At 29.5% G+C, this 6,010-nt stretch overlaps 3 non-coding genes across 3 annotated transcripts; 1 reads left to right on the forward strand and 2 right to left on the reverse strand.

Annotated features, from left to right (window-relative positions):
* Positions 1–195: 195 nt before the first annotated feature.
* On the forward strand, positions 196–313 carry LOC113801573 (U5 spliceosomal RNA). The gene has a single exon (XR_003475218.1). It is a non-coding gene; the product is annotated as a U5 spliceosomal RNA (small nuclear RNA).
* A 517-nt stretch (positions 314–830) lies between these two features.
* LOC113801599 (5S ribosomal RNA) lies at positions 831–949 on the reverse strand. Its single transcript, XR_003475240.1, has one exon. It is a non-coding gene; the product is annotated as a 5S ribosomal RNA (ribosomal RNA).
* A 1,285-nt stretch (positions 950–2,234) lies between these two features.
* On the reverse strand, positions 2,235–2,397 carry LOC113801480 (U1 spliceosomal RNA). Its single transcript, XR_003475142.2, has one exon. It is a non-coding gene; the product is annotated as a U1 spliceosomal RNA (small nuclear RNA).
* Positions 2,398–6,010: the final 3,613 nt, after the last annotated feature.

Genomic DNA, 6,010 nt, shown 5'->3' on the forward strand with positions numbered 1-6,010 from the left:
TTGAACTCATTTACATCAAAACCATCTGGTATATACATTTAACGTATATAAGTACACATTTCCTTTTATGCGTGATAATCCTTATAACATGAAATAACAGTATCTATTTTAAGATAAGCCTTTCTTGTCCGTATACTTCTCGGACTATGAGTCCTCAGTCTGCCTTTGCTGGGCAATTCGGTTGCCATTCGTATCTAACTCTGGTTTCCCTTCAAAACGCATAAATCTTTCGCCTTTTACTAAAGATTTCCGTGGAGGGGAACAACTCAATGAGTCTTACTCAATTTTTTCTATAGCCCACTTCGGTGGGTTCATGTACGACATATGCTTAATTAACATATAATAATCAACAAGTAACACTTATTTTTCAATTATATTTTTATTCTCATTAGTTAAAAAAAAAATCATTTTGTGGACCGATATTCAACCACTCGGCCTGTGCGGTCCTCCTCCCGCTCAGAGGATTACACTAACAGTATTCCTATATTTCCAAAAATACATACATATGCATGTATACAAAAGTGTATGCATATATACATGTATACAAATGTGTATGCATATATACATGTATACAAACATATACATGCATATATATATATATATATATATATATATATATATATATATATATATATATATATATATATTGCATAATATACATGCATACATATACATAAATCCAAGCATACATATATATATACATCCATACATGCATATACATACATCCATCTATTACTTATTGATTCAAGTATAAATTCAATTGGTTTCTTGTCAGACAAGAAATGATAGAAATTATAAAATGCAAAACAAATTTAGCATTTAAAATAAAATGCCAACGACATCTGGTGTTCCCAGGCGGTCACCCATCCAAGTACTGACCAGACCCAACGTTGCTTAACTTCGCTGATCGGACGAGAAGCGGTGCTTTCAACGTGGTATGATCGTTGACAAAGGTAAAAGTAACATTACCTAATTTTATGTCAGTGAGAGATTATTCACACAAGTTAATGCAATGTATCCTTTGTTCTTGTATCAAACTTCATTCCACTTACATCATCGAAATCTGCTCCACAAAGTATCAATAACCAACCGTTATCGGGAGTATAGGTAATTCTAACTCAATTGTCAACAGTATAATGCACCTGCCATATGCAGTGCAACTCTGTAAAGCCTGCAGGTTGTACAAGTAATGTAGAAAAAAATAGCTACATATTATAGTATATGGTTATAAATCTGTGCACATACAACTTTATCTACACGTTACCGTTACTGTAAGTAGGAAAATATAAATTATATAGCTAATCATAAGCAGCGATGCTTATCATTGAATCATATCTACAGTGCTTTCGACTTTTTTGCTGATATTCTTTTGATATTTTGTTGGAGTTGTAAGAATCATCAGCTTTCACATTTTTATAGCTATGATTATTGCATTTTTATCGTTATCACCATCGTTAGTTTTCTTCTTAATAAACGGTTATTGTCCTTATTGATATAATTATTACAGTCTTGATTACGATAAAAGGATCATACCATAATGATAAGATTAAAGATATTGGTTGTAATATTGATGATTTGAATAAAAATCAAGTACTTGTAATGTTGCTTGTCTGTAGCTGGAGAGCTAATATCGGATTACAGATCTTTGTATCTATGTTGTTTCAAAAAAACTGTAAGTCATAAAGTCGTTTTCTTCTACTAAGAAGGAAAAGCTTCACCCCTGGGAAAAAAGTTTATACATGGGTACATTTAACAAATTTCTCGCTTCCACATATCTTCCGGTTACAACTGTTTAATATTTCCCATTAAATGGTCGATTGTCAGATAGTTTACGGTATGAAACACTATTACTTATCAGTATATATACAAAAGTTGTGCACTGCTCTGTTCGAATTTGTCATAAATTAATAATGAATGGGTTTACCTTTAGAGTACCTAAAAATGCCCAATAATAGTATATATAATATATTGGATGCCAATACCAGGCGTGCCTAGCTATTCTATGAAAATTAAATAAACTTTCATATTTCAATATTTAAACATTTACGAATTAGATCAATATTCTCGAATGGGCGACTGCTAAAAGTTATATTGTATAGGAATAATTCATCTTTGTTTTCATAGCACTTTTCTTTCACTTGGTTGGTTGAGCCCATAATACAAAGAGTAGCAAAATCATTTGAGAGCTACACAGGTGGATCTAGAATACTTTGCTGTAAAACTGAAATGTTATAAGGGGGATAGCGCGAACGCAGTCCCCCGCTACCAAAAATTGCACACTCGAGTTAACCACATTTGGGTTAATCGCAGGGGTCAGCGCCACCGGAGTGCAATGGTGAGCCTCGCCCTGGGAGAACCGCCTTCGTGATCACGGTATCTCCTGTGCCAGGTAAGTATGCTTTCCTTCGCCTCAAGCCGACCCACGCTCCCTCGCACTGACAACCTAAGTGCTTTAAAATATTTATTATACAAATATCCTGTCAGATGTAACTTTTGCTAAAGCACTCCCAGTGAACCTAAGATCATATTTCAAAATTAGTTTTTTGTGAAAACAAAATCACATGTAATTCAAACTGGAAACTGTCAGAAACCTTTAAAAAGACATTTATTCGAACTCCGCTTCCTCGACCTCCCAACCTGAGCATTCGTTGTAGCTATCGTTACAACTGGCTTAGGCGTCTGGGCTTTCCTTTACTTGACAAAATAAATTAAAATTGTTTTTCCAAAATCCGGAGTCATTCCGTTATTTATTTATGTGTATATGTATGAGGGTATATATAAATGATGAATGTATAGGTTTATGTTTAATGTAAGCATAGATGTATGATACAAGTATGCATATATACGATTTTTGTAATATATGAACATATATGTAAAATCTGATATGAAACAGCTCTAAAAAAAAAAAAAAAAAAAAAAATAGACGGAAAAATCTGTTTTAAGAAGAGTTTGGTATTGCCTTACATATATATTTAAACAGTTGTATATAAATAGCTTACATATTCACACATACACCACACACGTACCCATACAAACAATTTATATATATGTTTACATAATTGTGTGTTTATTTGTACATACATTTATATAAGTTTATGCATGCATATATATATTGATAAATATGTTTATATGCATATAAGTATTAATATGTATCAATAATTTCATTTAGTTTTTCTTCTCATATATATTTGGATGTATATGCATATAAGTAAGAATGCATATATATATATATATATATATATATATATATATATATATATATATATATATATATATATATATATATATATATATATATATATATATATTTATGTATGTATACGCATATGTATAAATGTGTGTATATATATATATATATATATATGTGTGTGTGTGTGTGTGTGTGTGTGTGTGTGTGTGTGTGTGTGTGTGTGTGTATGTGTGTGTGTGTGTGTGTATGTGTGTGTGTATGTATATACATACCTATATGCATACGTTTATATATATATATATATATATATATATATATATATATATATATATTATACATTTATGTACATATATATATATAAATATTTTTATTAATAAATTATATATATATATATATATATATATATATATATATATATATATATATATATGTATATATATATGTATATATATATATATATATATATATATATATATATATATATATATATATATATATGTCAATACGTATGTATATACATACATAAATTATACATATATATATATATACATATATATATGTACATATATATATATAAATATATAAATGAATAAATTATTTATATATGTGTGTGTGTGTGTGTCAATACGTATGTATATACATACATAAATTATATATATATATATATATATATATATATATATATATATATATATATATATATATATATATATATATATATATATATATAAACGTATGCATATAGGTATGTATATACATATATACATACATACACAAATTATATATATATATATATATATATATATATAAACGTATGCATATAGGTATGTATATACATACATACATACATACATACATACATATATATATATATATATATATATATATATATATATATATATTTATTTATTTATATATTTATACATGTGTATACATACATAAATATATACATATAAAAATATACATATACAAATACATATAATACACACAAACATACATATATAACCATAGATAGATAGACAGTTAGAGAAAGACAGACAGAGAGGGAGAGAGGTGGGGAGGGAGGGAGAGAGAGTGAGATATCTTATATATATCTACAAATACATACACATATATGTATTCATATATATAGTATATATACATATACATTTACATACCATATACACATACATAAATATATATAGAAAAATGCATATATACACATGTATATATACACATGTATATACTTCTACATACATATATATACATACATGTATATATACTTATACATATACATACATACGTACATATATACAAATTCTTATACATATACATACATACATACATATATACATATACTTATACATATACATACATATATATATAAACATATATATATAAACATATATATATATATATATATATTATATCTACATACACATATACATATACATATACATATATACTTATAAATATATACACATGCATATATTTGTATATATATTCATACATCTTCTATATATACAGTATATACATGAATAAGCTCACTTATTCAGCATATTTCACATATACATGAATACATGTTAAGTTCTCAGAGCATATCAGTGAAAGGGTTTCAGAAAGTCTGTAAAAAAGATATGGGAAAGCAGCAAGCAAATGTCTGATTCCTAAATTTGAATACATATGTACCAACTGTAGCGCCTATATACTATGCAAATGTTACAAAACAAAACAATCAGAGGTTTTTGATGTACTGAACTGTATCCATTTGATACCTCAGCCCACAGAGATAAGGACTGAAGAGTCACATGTCCCCAACACAACAATATTAGAGGAAATTGATCAAGCTAGTTAAGGGTAGCTTAGGCCAGTGTATATCATACTGTCTTTCTAGTATTTTCATCAACACAACAACCATTGCAGCTTATACTAGTTGACTGCTAAACCAAATATTCTAACCTGTTGGAAGGTCAATGATAACCTGCTTTGTGTTATGTAGAGGTCAGAACAGATAGGTTAAGCAGTGATATATACAGTAACTGTAACTGACTTAAGCTAATGTTATGTTTTTTTCAATTGATGGTAAAGTTGAACACAGCACACAAACCACTTGTCATCTATCAGTCAGTGTTGGGGGGAATGTCACAATAGAAGACTTCATTTCCTATCAAACACTAACTAAAAGAGGGCAAATTATAACAACATTCAAGTTCTTCACTAATGACATGGCCCTAACAAACAAATTTCATCTTCTGGATTTCATTTCTCAAAGAGAGCCATTGAAAACTGTTAGTCCACCACAACCTGTTGATGATACCTTTATGGAAATAAATCCAAATTTACTGTTATTATCCCCACCTCAGCCTCTTTCATCAGATGAAGCTCCTTCCCTCTAGCCCCTCTCCTGCTCTTCTCTCCAGCCCAAGATGATGTCGCCCTACTCTCTCTAGATCAACTTGAAGGTCCTCCTTGCGAAGACATGTATGATCAAGGTGCTCATTTCTCTACTCCACATGAACACCTACCAAGAACTTTTGTTCCAGCACAGCCTACAGCAACTCTTAGGAAGAATTGCTTAGAACTATGAAAGAACTGCAAAGTCAAGTAAAAGTAAAAGAGATTCAAGAAAAACAAGCTACTAGCACATCTTAAGCCTCCAAATTTGCTGAATCTTCTAAAACTCCTCACAGCTACAAAATCATCTCTCCAAGTGCAAGCACATAACCATCAACAAGTGATGTACTATAAATACGGAAAGAAACAAGGACCAAAATGGGAATAGAAAACACATTGGGATTACACACTGCGTACATGCTTGACATTTTGTGTGATGTAAAACTA

This window comes from Penaeus vannamei, chromosome 18 (assembly GCF_042767895.1).
Source record: "Penaeus vannamei isolate JL-2024 chromosome 18, ASM4276789v1, whole genome shotgun sequence".
NCBI classification, from domain to species: Eukaryota; Metazoa; Arthropoda; class Malacostraca; order Decapoda; family Penaeidae; genus Penaeus; species Penaeus vannamei.